This window comes from Equus caballus, chromosome 22, assembly GCF_041296265.1.
Source record: "Equus caballus isolate H_3958 breed thoroughbred chromosome 22, TB-T2T, whole genome shotgun sequence".
Lineage (NCBI taxonomy): Eukaryota > Metazoa > Chordata > Mammalia > Perissodactyla > Equidae > Equus > Equus caballus.
This window is the reverse complement of record NC_091705.1, coordinates 30,899,591-30,918,726: the sequence shown is the minus strand read 5'-3', so window position 1 is coordinate 30,918,726 and position 19,136 is coordinate 30,899,591.

Here is a 19,136-nt window from a genome sequence, read left to right as displayed (position 1 = left end):
CGGTGTATGTAAGGTGCTTGGAATAGTGTCTCCTGACACCTAGTAAACACTACATAGCTGTGAGCACAGGGACTCTTAGCAAATCGAGTCTGGAGATCATCCTGCAGTTTTAAGATCAATACTTAGGGGGCCAGGAGTTAGCACTGGGCACTGTGTGAGCCCAAATGCAGCCTCCCCAAAACACCCCATCGAACATTCCTAGTTCTTTGGGTTGAATGCAGAATCGCTTTGTAGAGGGAATAAATCCTAGTAATTAAGGGTCAGGGCCTAGGAAATCATACTCAACACTGGATACACATTCAACTGATTGGACAGGTTTTTCTTGTTTAATAGCAATGAAATAAGAAATACTGAGGGTTAAGAAATAGATATTTTCTGAAAGCTCCTCAGGAAATTTTAATGTGCAGTCAGGTTAAGAACAATAGAGTTAAAGTGGGTCATCATGGGTCAGAATCCGGGCTCCCTCAGTGACCAGTTGCACAACTTTGGGCAAGTTTCTCAATCTCTTCAGGCCTCAGTTTCCACATCTGTAAAATGGAAATAAAAGTAGAAGTTCCTTCCTCATAAAGCTGCAATGACATTTAAATGAAACAGCACACACGGAGAGAGCAGAGTACTCATTAGGTATTTGCTCTAGATGTCTCCCTTTGATAAGTATCTTCCATTCTTACCCCATCTCCATCTATCACCTTTGACTCCACCTGTCAGCAGGTTTCAAGGAGTCTGAGCACTGTCTTGGCTCTACATATGGTGCAAAATCCTAGACACTAGGGTCTATCCAAAAACACTTTCCTAACCTGTGTTCATTTCAGGCTGCTGGTGGCCCAGTTTGCTTTTTCAATAATTAAAAATGACTTGCATTTACAAAGTATGAGAGCAGACGTGGGTCCCCAGTGGCAGAGCAATCAGGCAAGATGATGGCAAATTTATCATCCTGGGCTATGGCTTATATCAGCATTGGAATCATCTGGCCTGTATCAGTCACATAAAGATCTGCTTCAAGAATAGTAGAAGTGCTCTACATCCTTGCTGCTCGGACTTGCTCCTCAGACCGGCAGCATTGTCATTACCTAGGAACTTGTGAGAACCACAAAATCACTAGTCCTTCCTCAGACCCACTGAATCAGAAAGTGAAGAGTAAAAAAATCCCCAGGTGATCTGCGTGCACGTTAAGTTTGGGAAGCATTGTTTTTCATCAATATTAAGAGGAATTCATATCCAAGCTTTGTGAAATTTTCCAGAAACAGCATTCAGCCTGCCGTCCACCCAGCTGAGTTGATGCTGGGATAAGGCTGTTAAACATCCCCTTGAATCAAAGCCCCCTAAATTAGCATCTTCTCTCCATCATCCCGCCCCACTGGTTTAGCATTTATATAAATGCCTTGAGTCATTTTCTAGGTTGGAGCTTCTACCTGCTTCTTGACCCTTGTAGCACCTTATATGGGGCCTAACAGGACTCCCGAGACGAATTCACTACTCCAGTCACAGAAAGAGGGGATGCTGTTGACTAATCCACTTTCATTACTGGTTGATATTCCCTCCTTCTGATTTTCCACCCCAGAAGGCTGTCATCATTAGGAAGTTAGTGAGTGTTAGAGCCTGAATTTAAATAGAAACAAAGAGAAGTCTGGCCCTGGGTAATATGTGCTAAAGCTTTCACAGAACAAAAATCCGCAAAGCAAAGTCAGAGAATAGTTTGCCCCAATTATCGTTTGGCTGTACATTGAAAAGCCAAATGAAATATACGGTGACATCCTTGATTTTACTAGGTTTCAAATAGCTTGAGAAGAGATGGAAGGAGGTTAGTGAAGAAAAACCTGGAGTGAGTCCTGAGGTGCAAGAGGCAGCTGTTATACTTACGTGTGCACACATGCAAACACAAACACACACGCACACACACATATGTGTATTAAGCATCTATCACCATGCTGGACAATATGGATCCAAAGGTGAACAAAATCAAGTCTTCATCCTTGGCCCTTGTGGAGCTTACACCTTGAAGGGAAACAGATATGAATCAAATAACCACAAAAATATGTTGTATCATAACAGAGATAAACACTCACAAAAGAGAGGTGCAAGTGCTATGAGAACATGAAAAAGGAGGTGGATCTATTCAGGAAGCTTTCTCGGAAGAAGCAACAATCCTAAGGGGTAGGTAGGGTTAACCAGGCCAGGGCGGGGGTGACAGGGAGGGGTGGCCCAGCTGCTGCTAAAGTCTTGTGATCAGGGGAATCGATGCCCTTTGAGGAAGTGAAACAAGCTGGAGCCAGTGGAGGCCAGAGAAGGGAGGAGGAGGGGGGAGGGCTGACAAGCCGAGGCTGGAGTGATGGTGGCAGTGTTTTGGTCTTCATTCCAAGATCATTAAGTTGCAAGGAAGGGTTTCAAGCAGGGAGCAATAGGGCCATATTTGTGTTTCTAAAAGAGTGGTCTTTCTGCCAAATGGAGCACAGATTGGAGGCGGGCAAGAGAGGAGGTCAGAAGCAGACCAGTTAAGATTGCATTGCAGTCCAAGGTAGGGAGCATGGTGCTTGGCCTGTGAAGCTGCTGGGGGCCATGAGGAGAAGTGGGATGTTCCAAGAGACAAGTGATAAAATCGAAAGGACTCAGATTAGCTTGCCGGTAGGAGCAGGGCAGAGGGAGGCGTTAAGGATGACAGTTTGCCAAACTTCCTGGACACTGCTCTTTCCACTGAAGCAGGGAGGGCTGGGCAAATACCAGGTTGGGAGGTTGGGGTGCTCATGAGTTACCTTTTGGGCATTTTAAGTTGAAAGCTTTCCCTGCCCTCCCAAAGATAGGCAGGTCTGGAGTTTGGAAGAGAGTTCTAGGCTAGAGGGGAATATTTTATCATAATAATTTAAAAAACAGAAATAACAAATGTTACCGTTTATTGAATATTTATTCTGTGCCAAGGCTAACCATCTATTATTTAATTTAATCCGTAGGACTCTCTGAAAAGACAGATCATCCCCATGTTACAGATAAGGAAGAGGAGGCCCAGAGAGCATATTGTCCAAGCTCTGAACCACTGTGTCACACTGCCCCCTGCTGAGCACCTACTAAGTGCCAGGCTCTTAGAAAGCAATGGTATTAGAAAACATTCCAAGGAGTTGTATTCTGGTAAGACAGGTTCATGGATTTGCATGTCTCCCACAGCAAACTGAAGGAGGAGAAGCCATGATATAGGAATCTCTGCCATTTTCTAATTACTGCCACTCGTCTGCAAACCACATCCCCCTTGTATTCACATGTACAAGGGTAATAGCACACCTGAGCACAAGTTTCTCTCTAGCCTACTTTCTTAACTTTTTCAACCAGGACAACTTTTTTTCTTCTGATACGTGGTTTTAGGTTGCTCAACGGCAGGTAGGTTAAATAAGAAGAGCTTCACCACGCAGTAACTAGGCAACACACTCCATCAGCCTTCAATTTCAGGGGCTCTGACACGTAGGAGGAAAGGGGAGCCCAACACTGCTCTCCTTTTGTAAGATAAGCCAAGATTCTTATTTACTGCAAGCAGCTTCCTCCGTTTACCCGGCTGGGAATTGTTCTGAGCAGTAGCGGACTGACACTGCTAAACCTTGCTATGCAGCAGAGACAGACTTATCCCAGCAGCTAAGGAAAGAAAAACGTTTATACAAAAGGATTCCTTCGAGAAAGTTCTGCTTTTGCAGAGACATTGAACATAAACATGGAAGAATTTCACTTCTCCCATTGCCCAGAAGAGTTTGAGATTTGAAACTGGGAAAGTTTGCGTAGTTTACATGGAACAGAACATATGGATCAGTACCGAAAGCATAAATCACTCTTAAAGCCTTGTTTCTTATTATTTCAGTAAGACTAGAACTCGTTGAAGCTTAACAAATTGTGACTCTGTGTGTGTGTGTGTGTGTGTATGGGTGTGCACAGACAAGTAAACTTTTAAGGACCCATTTTGGATTTAAGTAAAATTCAATTTTATCCGTTGTTGAGTGTGTTTTTGTTGTGAAATAATGTGAATCTCCTAAGAAAACTGTTTGGGATCAGTGCAAGTGATGATGGCAGCCAATTTTATCATGAAGTGAGAAATCTCCAGCAATTGAGCTCGTTGCTGTGTTTCACTCCTGGAGATAGTATAAAACCTTTCTTCCTTGTACTCAGTCATGCTTTTCCCATATTGTAATTTTCCTCAAACTTATGTCCCACAACATAAAAGAAATGGTATTTGGATTGTCCTGCTGGACATTCAGAGCGCCACCATCTTTGAGCAGAAAATCAACGCTATCCTCAAGGACTCTCTGAGGTCAGCAGCCCTCAGCGAACAACTCAGAATACAACTCAAGCCCAAAAAGGAACATATCATTTTGAAGCTATTTTTCCAGAAATATGATGATTTATTTTCACTCAAAGAGTAAAATATAGTCATTATAAATCATCTGACTATTAGGGGGTAATGGAAAATGGTCCCATTGGAAGGAGGGTGGGGAGACAACTGTTAGGTGTTTCTCCTTGCAGTTGCTCCCGTGGCATCTCAAAGCAGAGTTGAGTAGAACTCACCCACTTTTTTCCATTTTTATTGGTTGCTCAATACTGGATTCCCTCAGGATTCTGCTTTAATTTACTTCTCTTTGTATTATTTTTCCTTATTTCTTCAGCCCTCATTTGTGTGTATTCTATTTTATTCCTAGGTGACATTGTTATTATTATTTTCTGTTGTTTCAGCCACCACCAGATCCCGAAGATGCTAAAACTGATGAATCAAAAACCAGAGATAAGCTTATTGTAAAGCTAAGAGCGCTTGCTATAATTACACCACATGCCTCTTTCATGGGCCTCTGTGAGTGTCAGGAGTTTCTAGGAATAGTGGAATGTTCCAGGTGTGGAGGGAAATACTTGTTACAAACAGGGAACATTTTGATGGAAGTATCCTAGGTAAGTTGCCTAAAAAATTCTAGAAGGAAAGAAACCGAATCTTCAAGATTCCAGTATTTTGTTGTGGGTTCTTTTCAACTCTACATAAATATTACCTTTTATACCTAAGTTTGTGCCTGTGATTCTGATTATTTTTTCTCATAGAGGGTCCCCCAAATTGCATAACCTTCAGACCCCATAAAAATTGGATCCTTCTCCATCCAAAACTGGCCTCTCTTCTGAGACCTAGTCAGTGCCTAAGTTTCTACTGATTCCATGCCTAGTCTTTATGCCATATTCCAGAATTCCCTCCTTTCTTCCTGGATTGTTGTAGTATCTGTCCACCTGGTCTTTCCAGTCCCAGGGAAGCTCCCAACTGTCCCCTCCACACTCTGTCAGCCAAATGCATTCTTCACAGCATAGCCACTATGAATTTTCATAAACACAAATCGTTAGTGCTGCCCACATCTCAGGACCCTTCAGCAGCTTTCCATTGTTCTTAGAATCTAAAGCTTATATTAAATGCAGTAGTTTTAGCAACAAACCCATGTGCTACAGGATCTAGCCCTTGCTTCCATCCTCATTCTCATTTCCATCTCCCAGTCTGTGAACCAAAAGGCTTTTTCTCATTTCCTCCCAAAGACAGCACTCACTCCACCAGGATTGTGCTATGTGATCTTTTCACTTGTCAGGATTCTCTTATCCAAGATTTTTACCTGGATAACTCTTAAGGTCTTGGCTTAAACATCTTCTCTCTAGACAGCTCCTCTGCCCCTAGAGCCAGGGATAAAATTTGCTTCACTAAAAATAAAAGGGGAGGTGAGTTACATCCAAAGAAGGATCAGTTGGCCACTTCCAGAAGAAGGTGGATGAATCCAAAGTGGAAAAACCAAAATAAACCAGTGGAGACCACTACGTGTTTATCATCCCCCATTTCTTCTTCTTCCAAGACATATAGCCCTATGAATGAGTTCTCACCAGTGAAATGTAGGGGGTTTAGGTCTGGTCCATGCAATCCTCCAAGCTTATTCCCTCTTCTCGTGTCTTCTGGTATGACGCAGAGGATCCAGTCGAGAACTCTGAGGCCCGAGAACTGGATGGAAGACTACTTCCCAAATACCCACTTGACTTTTGGGTGAGCAAGAAGTGAACTCCATTAGATGAAGCCTCTGAGATGTAGGGGTTGTTTGTATCACAGCTGTTATTACTCACTCTAACACCTCAAACAACAAATTAAGAAATACCACGCACTATATGTCCTCATCCCCAAACCATTTCTCTTCCTATTCAGGTAGAAAAAAAATTTGAACTTCCCATATCCCTACCTGGATATAGAAAGGCTGAAATAGCTCCTTTGGAAGGCCACTGGACCACGGTCCTTGTGACAATCTCAGGATTCAGAGAATTGTTAATTGTGATGGGCAATAGGCAAAGTTGTTAAAAACTGGGACTTTGGGGTTCTGCTGAAGTGGATTGATCACATTACGGCCAAACTGTATCCACATTCTTCGTCCTTTACTTCGCAGCCCCTTCCTGTGCCAACTCTGAGTTAGACCATGTGACTTCTTTGGCCACTGAGTTGTTTGCAAACACGATGAAAACAGTGTCTTGGAAAGCACACACATGTTTCTCCTTGCGCTCTTGCCTAAATGGGCTTGTTCTTTCTCGTGCTTCTTCCTTGCCATGAGAATGTGCTATTATAACCTCCTAGAAGGATGCAAGAGATACATGGAGAAAAGTCAAGGTCATACTAGACCACTCGACAGCTAGCTTATGCCCCCAAAATGTGAGTGATACCAGCCACGATTAGCAGAACCATTTGTCTAGCTCACAGTAGACTGCAGAGACATGAGTGAGCCAGGCAAGACCAGAAGAGGATCGCCGCTTACCCTGAAACTCCTTAACAATAAATGGTGGTTGCTTTGAGCCACTGAGTTTGGGGATGTCTTTTTGCAGAATATTATGGAGGTGATAGATAATCAATTGGAAAATCACGGCACTGACATTTATTAGCTCTGTGACCTTTGACGAGTTACTGAATCTCTTCCTGCCTCAGTTTTTGCAGCCAATAAGTGGGACATAGCATTGTTTATTTCACAAGATTGTTGAGGAGAGTGAGCAAGATAATACATGAAAAGCACAAAACATAGTGACTGATGTATGCAAGAAATCAATAAATCTTAGGTAGGATGAAGAAAAAAGGTGAAGGAAGAGGAGAAAGAAGGAAAATCAGATCTTTTGTAAGTCAAGAGTTTGGGTTCATATTGTCTGCTCAGTATTTCTTTTGAAAGTGTATCTAAGAGAAAAAAAAAATATTGAGAAATATAAATCAATAGAAAGCCAATTCATCCATCACGCTGAATAATCTAAACTCTGCTCTTTATTTTATAAGATGCTGTCACTGGGAGATCGTATACTTAGTCCTTGTGAGCACAGTCCCTTAAAAGACATCCTTCACCGAAACCTTGCTTGGAGATTTTTACCCTTGATATTTATCAGAGCTGTTTTATCAAATACCTATTTAAAAACCACTTTTGTCTTAGTTTTAATGTTACTATAAGGGAACTTTCCATTGTACCTATTCATGTCCCAATTGCAAGTTTTCATGTAACATATTTCTTTTAAAATGTAGCAAAATACATAGAACAAAATGGAACCTATTATTTCTCCCTAGGAACCAATTTATTTCCTCCTTTTGATAGGCTTTTCTTTTTACCCTGACCACCAGGAAGCTCAAATGTATTACTTAAGCATAGCGACTATATCACTCTCAAGTTCAGCATATTTACTTAATTCTCCAAAGACTCTGAATCCTTGTGAATATATTTCCAATGTTCTTTCTTATATGCCATATGTTTTAGCCACCTCAAGTCCATTTTAGAAAACATTGTGCATAAGCAAATGGGCATTTTCTGACGCTTAACAACAGTCTAGAACCAAATTTTCACAAACATTTGTCAAACCTAGACCAGAAGTTGTTTCCTAGGGCCTCAATTCAATCTCTGAAACCTGTTTTACAGTCTTTCAGCTTTGGCTTTGGAAAAGTCATCAGGTTGCTAAATGCTTTAGGGATCGTAAAACAAAGTTTGCTCCTAAACAGAGGACAGGGCTCCAAGAAGGAGAAACTTATGCACAGAACACAGAGTGAGAAAAGGCCCCTCAGAAGCTTTGCTGGCATGAGTCCCAAGCTCATGTTACCAGGAATATTTACATTAAAAATATATCTCCAGTTTGACCAACAGCTCTGAGGTCAGGCTCAAGATCCTGCCTGGGAGTTCTTCAGTTTTATTACCATTTGTCAGCCTCAGCTTTGACTATGATTTCTCTGCTTTCTGAAGCATGAAGGCAAATAGAGGAGCCATGAGGGCTGCAGATAGCAGCCATGAGAGCGTGAGGTGGGAGTGAGGGGATTCTGAGACTTTTCAGCAGGAAGTATGTATTTGAAGTCCTGGTAACCAAGTACTTTCCTATATATAGCCTTCATATACCACAGCCTTTCTATTTGCAAGGAGATGCCCACCAGGAGGTAAGTAGACCTATATCTTGCTTTCTCTTCTGGGAACTGCTCCTGGAGGTAAACTTGTTTGGTTCCCCTTGCCCCACCCACCTGGAGCCCCCTGAGAGGCCTTGCCAGGTGTAGGAGTGAGAGGGAGAGATTTATGAATTTTCCATGGTAATTATAGCCATAATTGTAGTATGGTTTTCACTAGGTTGCTGCTCAATTTTAAATCTTTCATCCTAAGCGTGACATTACTAAACACCTTTAGGAAAGCACGTACAATTTTTAAAACCACTTACACATCTATGTTTAAAGAAAAATTAAGTGAATCAACAATTCCAATTTCAGTCTCTCTCAATAACAACACCAGTCAAAGTAATTCTGTGACAGACAACATAGTACAGAAAAAAGATCATTGTTACAGAAAATTGGTATTAGGGAATGCCATCACTGTGCAACAACATATAAACGAATCTCGAGTTCTCACTGACATTCCCAGTCCTAGTTCTGAATGTCTTGCCCCAAACCACATCTCACATTTTACTCATTGCCACTTGCCAGCTTCTTGGCTTTTTCACTGGTGTTGGTCGTCTTCTGAAGTTTAGCCTTGACTATAGGCACCAATCACCTTTGATCTTTCAGTGCTGCCTTCAGTTCTATTTTCCAGTTCATATATTTTCTCTTTAGCTGTGTCTATTCTGTTATTTCATTCGTTCATGAAGCTTTTTTTTCTCTATTCTTTTCTAGAAGTATTATTTCATCCTTTTACAATTACGTCTATTTTTATATCTCATTTTCATCATGTTTTCTATTATGTTGTTTAATCTTTAATCACATTCATAAAATATTATTGTATAGACGATTTTTAGATTGTCATATTATCTTCAATTCTTAGACTTATGTGTCTGTGTGATTGTGCCTGCATATGTGTGTGTGTGTGTGTTGACTTACTGACACTTCCTTATGAATATTTAGGCTGACTCCTGGTTCTGCTCCCCTCTGGGCAGCCCCATAGGAGGAACACACCCCTTCTGGGTGGTAATTAGGAGATGGAAGACAATCTATGTATGGGCAGAAGCCTGCCTTACTACTTCCAGTTCCAGGCTAACTTTCCCACAGAGAATAGGGATTTTTTTCATTTTATTACACCACATTTTTTTCTGATCAATCACATGGAGGAGTTGAACAGGGGATAGAGTGTGGATGTGCAACTTAAGGATTAATTGTTTACATCCTCTTGAAATAGGAGGAAAAATGACAAATAGACAGTACCTAGAAGCTCTTTCGAGTGTATAACCTCAAGTTAATGATTATGAAGACAAATATGATCTCATCCTCTTGTCTCCACCACAGACTCTTCCCAGTACATCCCCCAAGTGGTGCTCACCAGTCCACAAGTGCCTCTTCCTATCACTATTCCCATGAGAAGGGCCGTCTATTCACCAGGAAGTGAGGCATGTGCATGGAAGATTCTGTTGGCCACTCTGCTTCATTTAGTCACACTTCAAGTGTGATCTTGGTTCATCCCACTCTTGCAGGTATGGGAATAAATACGTTAGGCAGTTTTCTTCTCTTTGTTTTGTCTTTGTAGCTTGAAGATTGGGCAAGCTACAGTAACTCCTCTGTTTCCAAATATAAGGAAACTAAGGCTCAGAACAGTGAAATAATTTTTCACTATCACACAATTAAGTAGAGGAGCTAGAATCTGAACCCCTTTTTTTCCGATTCCCAAGTCTGTGTTTGTTTTCCCAGCAGTGCAGGTCAGAGGGAAGTGGACATACAAGCCTACTGGATCAGAGGACTTCCCAGAAATGCATAACAAAGGCAAGTTTGCCTTTATTCTGTCTTTAAAATTCACATGAATTTTGCATTTTAACTAATTCATAATATTTTGTGTCAGTTGTAAAATGAGAATGAGATGGTTTCACCTTTTGAGTTAAATTACCAAGTTTTAATTTTAATCCCTTTGCCTTTGTAGGGATTGTTCCCCTTTTGACTGAGGCCTTGACTTGTTGTCCACTAAGAATCCATGCTCCCTCACCACAAGGGTGCTGCTGTTGGAATTTGGCCACTCAGTCAGGAGCTGGATTTCCTGGCCTCCTTTGGGTAATATGACTAAGTTATACCCAATGGGATATGGGGAGAAGTGATATACACCATTTACAACCTTGACTTATAACTGTCCCCCCTTTGCAATTTTCCCCTGTCTCCATCTGACACCTAGATGTAGATGCCCAAGGCAACCTCAGAAATTATGCATTAAAGATGGCTGGACTTCCATCAGTTGCATCCTTCTCATGGAACAGAAAACCCACCCTCACCATTGCTGCCAACAGAATTTTATAAGAGCAAGAAATAAACGTCTGTTGCGTTGCAGCTTTAAGATTTCATCTTTTATAACAGCTGACTTTACTGCACCATGTCCCCTGTCCTAGCCTTTCTCCTGGTCTGACCAGCCTTACCCCTGACCAAGCCCCAAACTCTGCTCCAGGAATAAGCACATGTTAGCATTGCTCCCTGTATTCATTTCCTAGGATTGCTGTAACAAATTACCACCGAGTGGCTTAAAACCACAGCAATGTGTTCCCTCAGAGGTCTGGGGGCCAGACGTTCAACATCAGTTTTACTGGGCGGAAATCAAGGTGTTAACAAGGCCATGCGCCCTCTCGAGGCTCTAGGGAAGAATCTATTCCTTGCCTCTTCCAGCTTCGGGTGGCTTCTAGCCTTCCTTGACTACGGCTGCATCACCCAAATCTTTGCCTCCATCATCCATTGCTTTCTTCTCTGTGTTTATCCAACCTCCTCTGCCTCTCTTGTATAAAGACACTTGAGATTAGGTTTAGGGCCCACCTGGCTAATATAGGATTCCCCCCAAGTCAAGATCTTTAACTTAATCACAAATGCAAAGACCCTTCTTCCTTATAAGGTAACATTTACAGATTGCAGGAAGTAGGATCTGATATCTTGGGGAGCTGGTATGCTCCAGATCCAAAGACTATGTAAGAGGAAAGAGCTCCTGAAATTGAGAAAATGGTGAGTTGGGGGGTCCTTTCCTTAACTTCTTTAGTGAGGGTAAGAAAATATATTTTACACACGCACAAATATGCACACATAGTGAGGAGAGAGGTTCAGAAACTCTGAGGGGAGGCTTGAGCCACATAGGGACCCTCACAATTACCCAGTCTACAAATTGCAGCCCTGAAGAGCACCGTCATGGGAGCAGCTGCGGGCTCATCTCTGTTTCTCCTTTTATTGCTCAGTCAACAAATATTATTCAGAACCTACTGTGACCCAGACCTCGTTCTGTGTGCTGGGGTACATCGATGGAGAACATGAAAGGAAAAGTCCTGTCCTGTGCTGCTTACATTCCAGCTGGGGTAGGCAGTTAACAACGCACTTCATTAATAACTAAATTATGTGGAAATAAACAGAACATTCCACGGGCCCAGGTTCTAACCTTCCAGCATCTCTCCTATTTCCTTGACTCTCCAAAGATTAACAGTAGTAACCAAGAAATCATTGCTGGGAGTTTTCTCATTCCCTGGGTGGCATTTGGCTCTTCTCTGACAAGTATTTCAATTCCTTTTAATTTTGGGTAGTTTTTCAGCACATAGTGGGTTGTTTCATAGTTTCTTATTGATGTATAGGTTGGACTCATTTTCCTAGGGCAAAAATATACTTTGCTCCGGAAGCTCCAACTGCAAAGCCTTGTATTTTAGTGTTTATATTTTTGTTCATCTTTCCTTTCATCAGTACATTCCCTCTGCCCTCCCCCACCCCGCACTTCTCCCCTTTAAGCTCACACTGGGCTGTACAGGCAGCCAAGAGACAGACAGGCAACCTATCACAGCCCCACCGACACCCCAGCCAGTCCTGTCTGGCCCTGCTCCCAGCACCACCTGATGAAATGATGGCACCGCAGACAAGCGTTTCACCTCCTCCCCTCTCCCCTTTGCCCTCTGCCTCGTCTGAGCAGCCCTGGGGGAAGGTGGGAGTGAGAGAAGAGATTAAATCAGGTGGTTGAAAACTAATACCGTCTCTAAGCAACCCTCAGAGCGAACCCAGGAATTTCAACTGTAATATTATCCCCAGGAAAGGGAGCAAGAAAATGAGAAAGTCAGTGCCTTGCTGGGCTCAGTGTTGGGGTGCCAGGCAAGGCAACAGGAAGGGACGGCAGCCTGGCCCGAGCTGAGGCACATCTGGGAGCATAAAGTAAAGTGGGGCTCGCGCAGACATGCATGTGGGAGCAATCAGGCCCAGGCCTGCCAAGGCTCCAGGGCTCTAGGGGACATTCAGAAACTCCAAGCAAGTGCATGGAAAAGATATGTACTTTGTTTTCTTTTTATCCCTACTGAGAAATGCTGCCCATTGTGTTTCCATGGGAGGCTTTTGTGGCTAATTTTGAAAAATGAAGTGAGCAGGTAAACTGGAGCTAATGGCCTCAACCTCGGGGCAGACATCTGGGGCGATGTTGACTTTGTTGCCGGAGAGCCAGCTGGCCTTTGCACTGCTCTCCCCCTCCAGCCCTACTCCCTGCCAGCCTCCACGGGGGCTTCAGCTTCTAATGAATCAACTGCGGAGTCCCTGACTCTGTGCTTGCTCTGCTGCCCGGCCTCTTGCTGCAGCTCCATCAACGTTTGCTTTATGAGTGAGCTGGCCCTGGGCACACCTTGAGGATGCTTCTTCTTTATCCTCAGAGGCAACAGCTTCCCAACAGCCCTTCCTTTGCCAGGGGAGAGGAATCGCAGATCCTGGGAGAGGTAGACTAGACAGAACTTGTGACAGAATCACTACTCATGAATTTGTCTTAATGACCAAGATGATGGGGAGAAAAGGAACCTCCTAGATGCCAGACATCGTGCTAGCTAGGTGCTCAGCACACCTCGTCCTTAACAATTGTGGGGCACAAGGATTTTTTTTCATTTTGTAGATGAGAAAACTGGAGACAAGTGCGTGTAATAGACCTAAGCCACAGTCAGTAGTGCTGAAGTTAGAGGTAAATACAGGTCTAATTATCTAGTGCAGGCTCACAGATGTTGTTCAGGAGGCTGCCTGCCTGGACGCAGTCCCAGCTCTGCCACTGACTTGCTTGGAGCCTCAAGCAAGTTAATTTACCTCTGTGGGCCTTATTGCCCTTTTATGGGTTAAATAAGAAAGATCATAGTCTCTGCCTCTTAGATTGTTGTGATGACTAAGTGAGATAATGAAGGTAGAAGATTTTGAAAAGCACCCCATTCAAATAAGTGCCCAAAAGCTATTTGCTATTGATGTGACAGTATCAGTGAGCTTTCCCCTAACCTGTGCTTGGTTTCTAGAGAGTAGAGAAGTACAGGAGAACCCTCTGTGGATGTCCCAGCCGGGCTGTGGGTGATCTGATTTAGGGGGTCCCCCTGGGTGAGATGAAGTGGCCTTCCGCATTCCAAAGCAGGGTCTACTTCCCTCCGCTGAGTGTGTGTGTGTAAGGGGGAAGGCGTCAGAGAAGGACTTGCTACACCAGGGCTGAGGAGTGAGGCCTGGCTTCTTCATACCACCTTGCCCTGGGGGCTGATCTCATCTTTGGTGGCAGAAGGTCTCCTTTTCAGAACTGGCAGAAGTCAGCCCCATCAACAACCAGGAGTCTACGAGGTCATCCCAGATTAGAACTTCCCGGTGCCTCTTCCCTATCTTTTGCCTCAATCTGATGTCATGGAAAGAAAAGAGAAAATGAAAGTTGGTGGGTCCCTTCTCCCTGATAAATGGCCCCATTCTTTGATCATTCATTCATTCAACAAATTTTCTCAGCATTCACTGCCCACCAGGCATGGTACTAAGTGCTGCACAAGAACAGAGTGGAAAAAAGACGATCACCCATGGATGTAAGTTTACTGCAGGGAGAGCGCTCAGCCTCGCCCTATCCCTCGCCGTCGATCAGAAGTTTGGATGTATACACAGAACCTGGGATGCACACACACACAATCATACCACAAGCACAGAGTGGAGAACGATCTACTGATGTGGATCTGATTAACCAATTCATGTTAGCCACACACAGAGCTCTCATGTCTATTTTTATTCTTCCACTCCTGCCCTTGAGCCCCCAAATCCACCCCCCGCCCCCACTGCTCTGTTTCACCCAGACAATCGTATTCCCCTGACTTCATGTCTGAACTCACAGGGAGGGACTGTCAGGCAGGGGTTCAGAGTGAGCTCCTTGCTTTCACACAGAGTAATTCTGTGTTTCCTTCATGCAGAACATCAAACGGAACGTCTCCCCCTGGGCCCCTGATATCCATGTTGCCACCTCGTTAATGACTGTCTGGGGGAAGGTTTTATGAGGTATCGGGGGAGATGTGAATAGATATGGGAGAAAGGATGTCTAGCCTGAGTCATCATGGGTAAAAGCAATGCTGACCTCTTTGTGTATCTTCCCAAGTCATCAACATGAACTTACTGGGGTTTTCCCCTGTGCCCACCATTTGTTCGTGAGTCTCGGGAGACACAAGAGTGCACGGTGACTTTGCTGGAGGAGTTTGACGGCTCAGTCTCAAATCATGCTAGAAATTCACGTGAAGGCAGAGTTCCAATCTTTCCTGCCATCTCGGTGGCTGCAGTAGGATGTCACAGTGTCACAGTATCCAGAAAGACAAAGATGTGGATCCTTCAGTTTCCAGGCTGTGTTATCTGGTGGCTGTGGAGAGAGTTCCTAGAAGAAAGTGGATGCTCAATAAGTATTGGTTGAATGAATGATTCAATATATGAATGAATGAGTGAGTGATGGGAGAGCTGTAGCAGCCAATGTCCCCATATGGTGATGACGTGAGTAGTGCTGCCTGGAGAGGAGAAAGACAGCGGGCGGCAGTCAGACTCAGGAGATGCCCAGCACAAGGTAAATTGAGTACTTTAGATTCTGCAAGGGGAACAGGGCTTCTAGGCAGGTTTCTGATCATTGCAGGGAAACTGAGGCACAAGCCCTGTCATCAGTACTGGTTACAAACAACTGGTATGATAAAAGAAGTTATAATAATTGCCCAAACATATTGAGCTCCTACTACATGTCAAGAACTTTCTAAATGCTTTGCATTGATCCTTCGTAACCAAACACTATCACATGGACACGATTTTTATTCCAAATTGGCAGAAAAGTGGAAAAGAAGACAGAGGTTAAAAAAACTCTTTCACTCTCTTACTGCTGAGATTAAAATTCAAGCAGTCTGATTGCAGAGGCTGCATTCCTAAGATAACTACTGAGGCAGGGAAAACATTCAAGTGAGTGGACAGCCGGGTGTCTCGGGCTCCTCCCTTGCAAAAGAGAGAGATCGTGTCCAGACTCCATCCATGAAGGAGTTAAATCAGTCCTACAGGGCTGACTCATGGACTGGACAGAGGTGTGGCTGCGGTTAGCATCTTCCTTTGTGAGTGGCAGGGAACAAGCTGTGTCAGGCTGCAGCTGTGACAATGACAGACAGTGGTGCTCATGGTGCACGTCTTAGATCTTCTCTTTCCTTTCTCTCTAGCCTCTAAATCCACACTGTTACGCACCCACAGAGCTTCAGATCTCAGCTCCATGCAAGTGGATCCCAGGTCTATGTCTCCACTCCTAACTAATCTTCCGGGTTTCTGTGGCACATTCCCAAACACTTCCTGGTGTGAGCCCTCGGATGCCCTGCCAGCAGCTCAAGCTTAACTCAAGGCCCAAATGGAGCGATCTTTCTCCCCAGCTTTATCTGGTCTACCTTCTCCACTTCCTTCCATCTGTCATAACCCTATCATTCTCTCTGTTTCCGGAGGTCCAAGCCTCAGAGCCTCCAGATCTCTCTCTTTCCCTTTACACAACGTGAAATCACTTATGAATCTTTGCTAATTTTCTTTTCTAGGATTTAAAAAATGAATGATGGTTGTAAGAAGTTTCATTAATTTTCTACCCCTGCAGCTGCTTTTTCATCACCGTCGCCGTTCCTACTCCCCATCCCGGGGTTCAGTTGCTTCTTGTTTGAAACAGTGCCTGGGATCCTGGTTGATTCTTGCCTCCAGTTTCTCTCTCCTTGGCTCCATCCCCCACATGCTGCCAAACCAATCTCTCTAAAGTGCACTTCTGAACATGTCACTCCCCTGAGCAACAAACTTCGACGGCTCCCCATTGTCTGCCAAATAGCGTTCAGAATCCTTATCATGGCTTTTCACATCCACTTAGATCTGGTCTCAACTCAGTGCACATTTATTGAGTCCTACTTAGTCCCAGGCCCCGTGCTAGGTGTTGTAAATGTAAAAATGAACCTAGGATGTTTCCTGCCCTTGGGGAAAAAAAGGAAGATAAGCTGGTCCTCAAATCTCCAGCCAGCACTTCTGCCCATTCATGCCCGGTGCTGCAGGCGTAAAGTTGGATTTTGCTGTCCTCCGGAACTTCCTCAGCACTTTCTTTGACGCTGTGTTCAGGAACTTCCTCACTCTAATCTACCAACCCTCTCCGGCTTTAATATTCCTTCCTCCATGAAGCCAACCGTGCCTGTCCCTTTGGAAGACCAATGCTCCTAGCACTCACCCTCGCACATCTTTTTGCAATGGATCGTGATCTGCTGCGCGTTAGAGCTTTGCAGCTAACGGTTCTCTCTCCCGTACTGTCATTCGCCAACCTGATGTGCAACAGAGAGCTCTTCCACAGAGTGCTAATTAATGTGTGTTCTTAGGAGAAAATTCAGCAACCTTTGGTAATGTTTGCCTTCAACAAAATTTGACAATTTTCTCTCCTGCATGCCTTCTGGAAGACTTTGCCAATTTCATTTTATGCATGAAGAATCTCTGAGAAAATGGTAGAGTGTATAATATTTTCAAAACATATGAAAATATGGAATATTTTCCACACATTTATTTACTTTTCATAAGATCAGTTCACATCTCCTGGAAATAGTGTTCCACAAAACGTAGTTTAGGAAACACTGTCCTAGCAAGTAAGACGATTGAGGAAGAATGAGAATAGTAATACTAAGAAAAACCATTGTTCTCTGTGCATTTGCTCTGTGGTAGCCAATGTACTAGGTGGTTTTACATCTAAGCTTTTATTTAATTTTTTTTTACAAAAATTCAATGCCTGGGTGCTAATTTTAACCCATTTTGCAGATTAGGAAGTAGCTCGGAGCTGTTAAGTAACATTCCCAAGGTCATTGTCATTAAGGAAGTAGTTAAACTGCAACATGAAACCAGCCTCTCTAAGCTCAGAGCCTGGGCTCCTTGAGGGGCGGAACTTCTTTTTAAAATCTCTGTGATCGCTCTCCCCGCAAAATCCATAATGCTCTGTGACTCTTGAACACACTTATGACTTAGGTTTTGCAGCCTGATTTTGCATTTGTGCTTTGATGCTTTACAACAGAGAGAGTGGAAAGAACACTGCTACCCTGCTCCTAGGCTCAGGAGACCTGAGTTTCTGACCCCAGATCTGTCTTTAATTAACTATGTGTCATTAGGCAAAGAATTTCTTCCCTCTGGGGCTTAGTTTCCTCAGCTGTAAAATAACAGTGAGTTTGGACTCATTGATATCCGAGGTCCTTTAACCTCTTTTGACCATGCTCTTCTCTTTGCCAAGTTTCTGTGATTAATAGAATTAGATGAGCCCTTTGTTGCCCATTGTGTCTGCCACCGAGAGAGCTGGAACCATCGCTCAAAGGAATCCAGGACGCGGCCAATTCACCGTGTTGACTTTGAGGCCAGGTCAATGACCCACAGTCACTGGCAGCATGAGGAGGAGAAGTACGGCCTTTTACCAAATATGTTCTTCCATTATAGTAATTTTTTTCAAATACGGAACATCAAATAAATTTCAAAATTTTATTTGGATGATATAAGTATAAATGAGTAGAAAAGCCCAGATGGGATAAATTTCTCTTGCAATATATATGTGATTAAAAATTGAGGAGAAAAATGTTTGTAGCAAATATGTTTTGGATTTCCTGAACCAAAAACTCTTGCAGAATAGTTTGAGACTTCCAAAGCACCAATATGCAGCTGCTTTGGCCATCCTTCAATGAACCATCAAACCCCAGTTGTCTTGGAAACCCGCCTGCATCCTGGGATGTGTTCTCTATTGAGCAGCTAAGATGGCTTAAAGCCTTCCAGGGTAACATGGTTTGACTATAGTTACCCCTTGGGAAACTTCATACAAACAAGATGTCTATCTCCTGACCCCAGAGCCATAAGAGGCATAGCTTAAAGAAATAAAGCAACAACAGAGGCAAATGTTAGTTTGGAGGTTTTCTTGAAGCAAAGTGCAGAATTTCAGAGATGGAAAATTTAGTCCATAAAAATGGTTCACATTTCATTATTCCCACTCAGAGAATGAGAAATTAAGGAGTAGCCCAAGCAGCCATAAGGGTTGAAGTTGGAAGGAGAACAACCCAAAAGAAGCCTAAAGATTCTCTTGTTAATTAAAATACTCTGAGACTTAGGTTCCCAAGGCTTGGATTTTACTATGAGTTCTGCACTAGTTGTGATAATGCTAATGCTATCATTTCAATGATGGCGTTTAGCATTTACTGTGTGCTAAATCCTTAAATGGATCATTTCATTGATCTTTTTAATAACTGTAGCAGATTCCGTTGGTGCCTGGCCCCGACACCTCAGAGATCACCAGCCTATAGTCTCCACTGATGCCAAAGGGAACGGTGTCTCCCTGCCACAAAGTGTCCTCTGGCCACAGAAGAACTTTGTCCCACTGCACTGAACAGCCAGAAAAGCCGAGGTGTCAACAAACACCATCAAGAATAACCCTCAAACAATC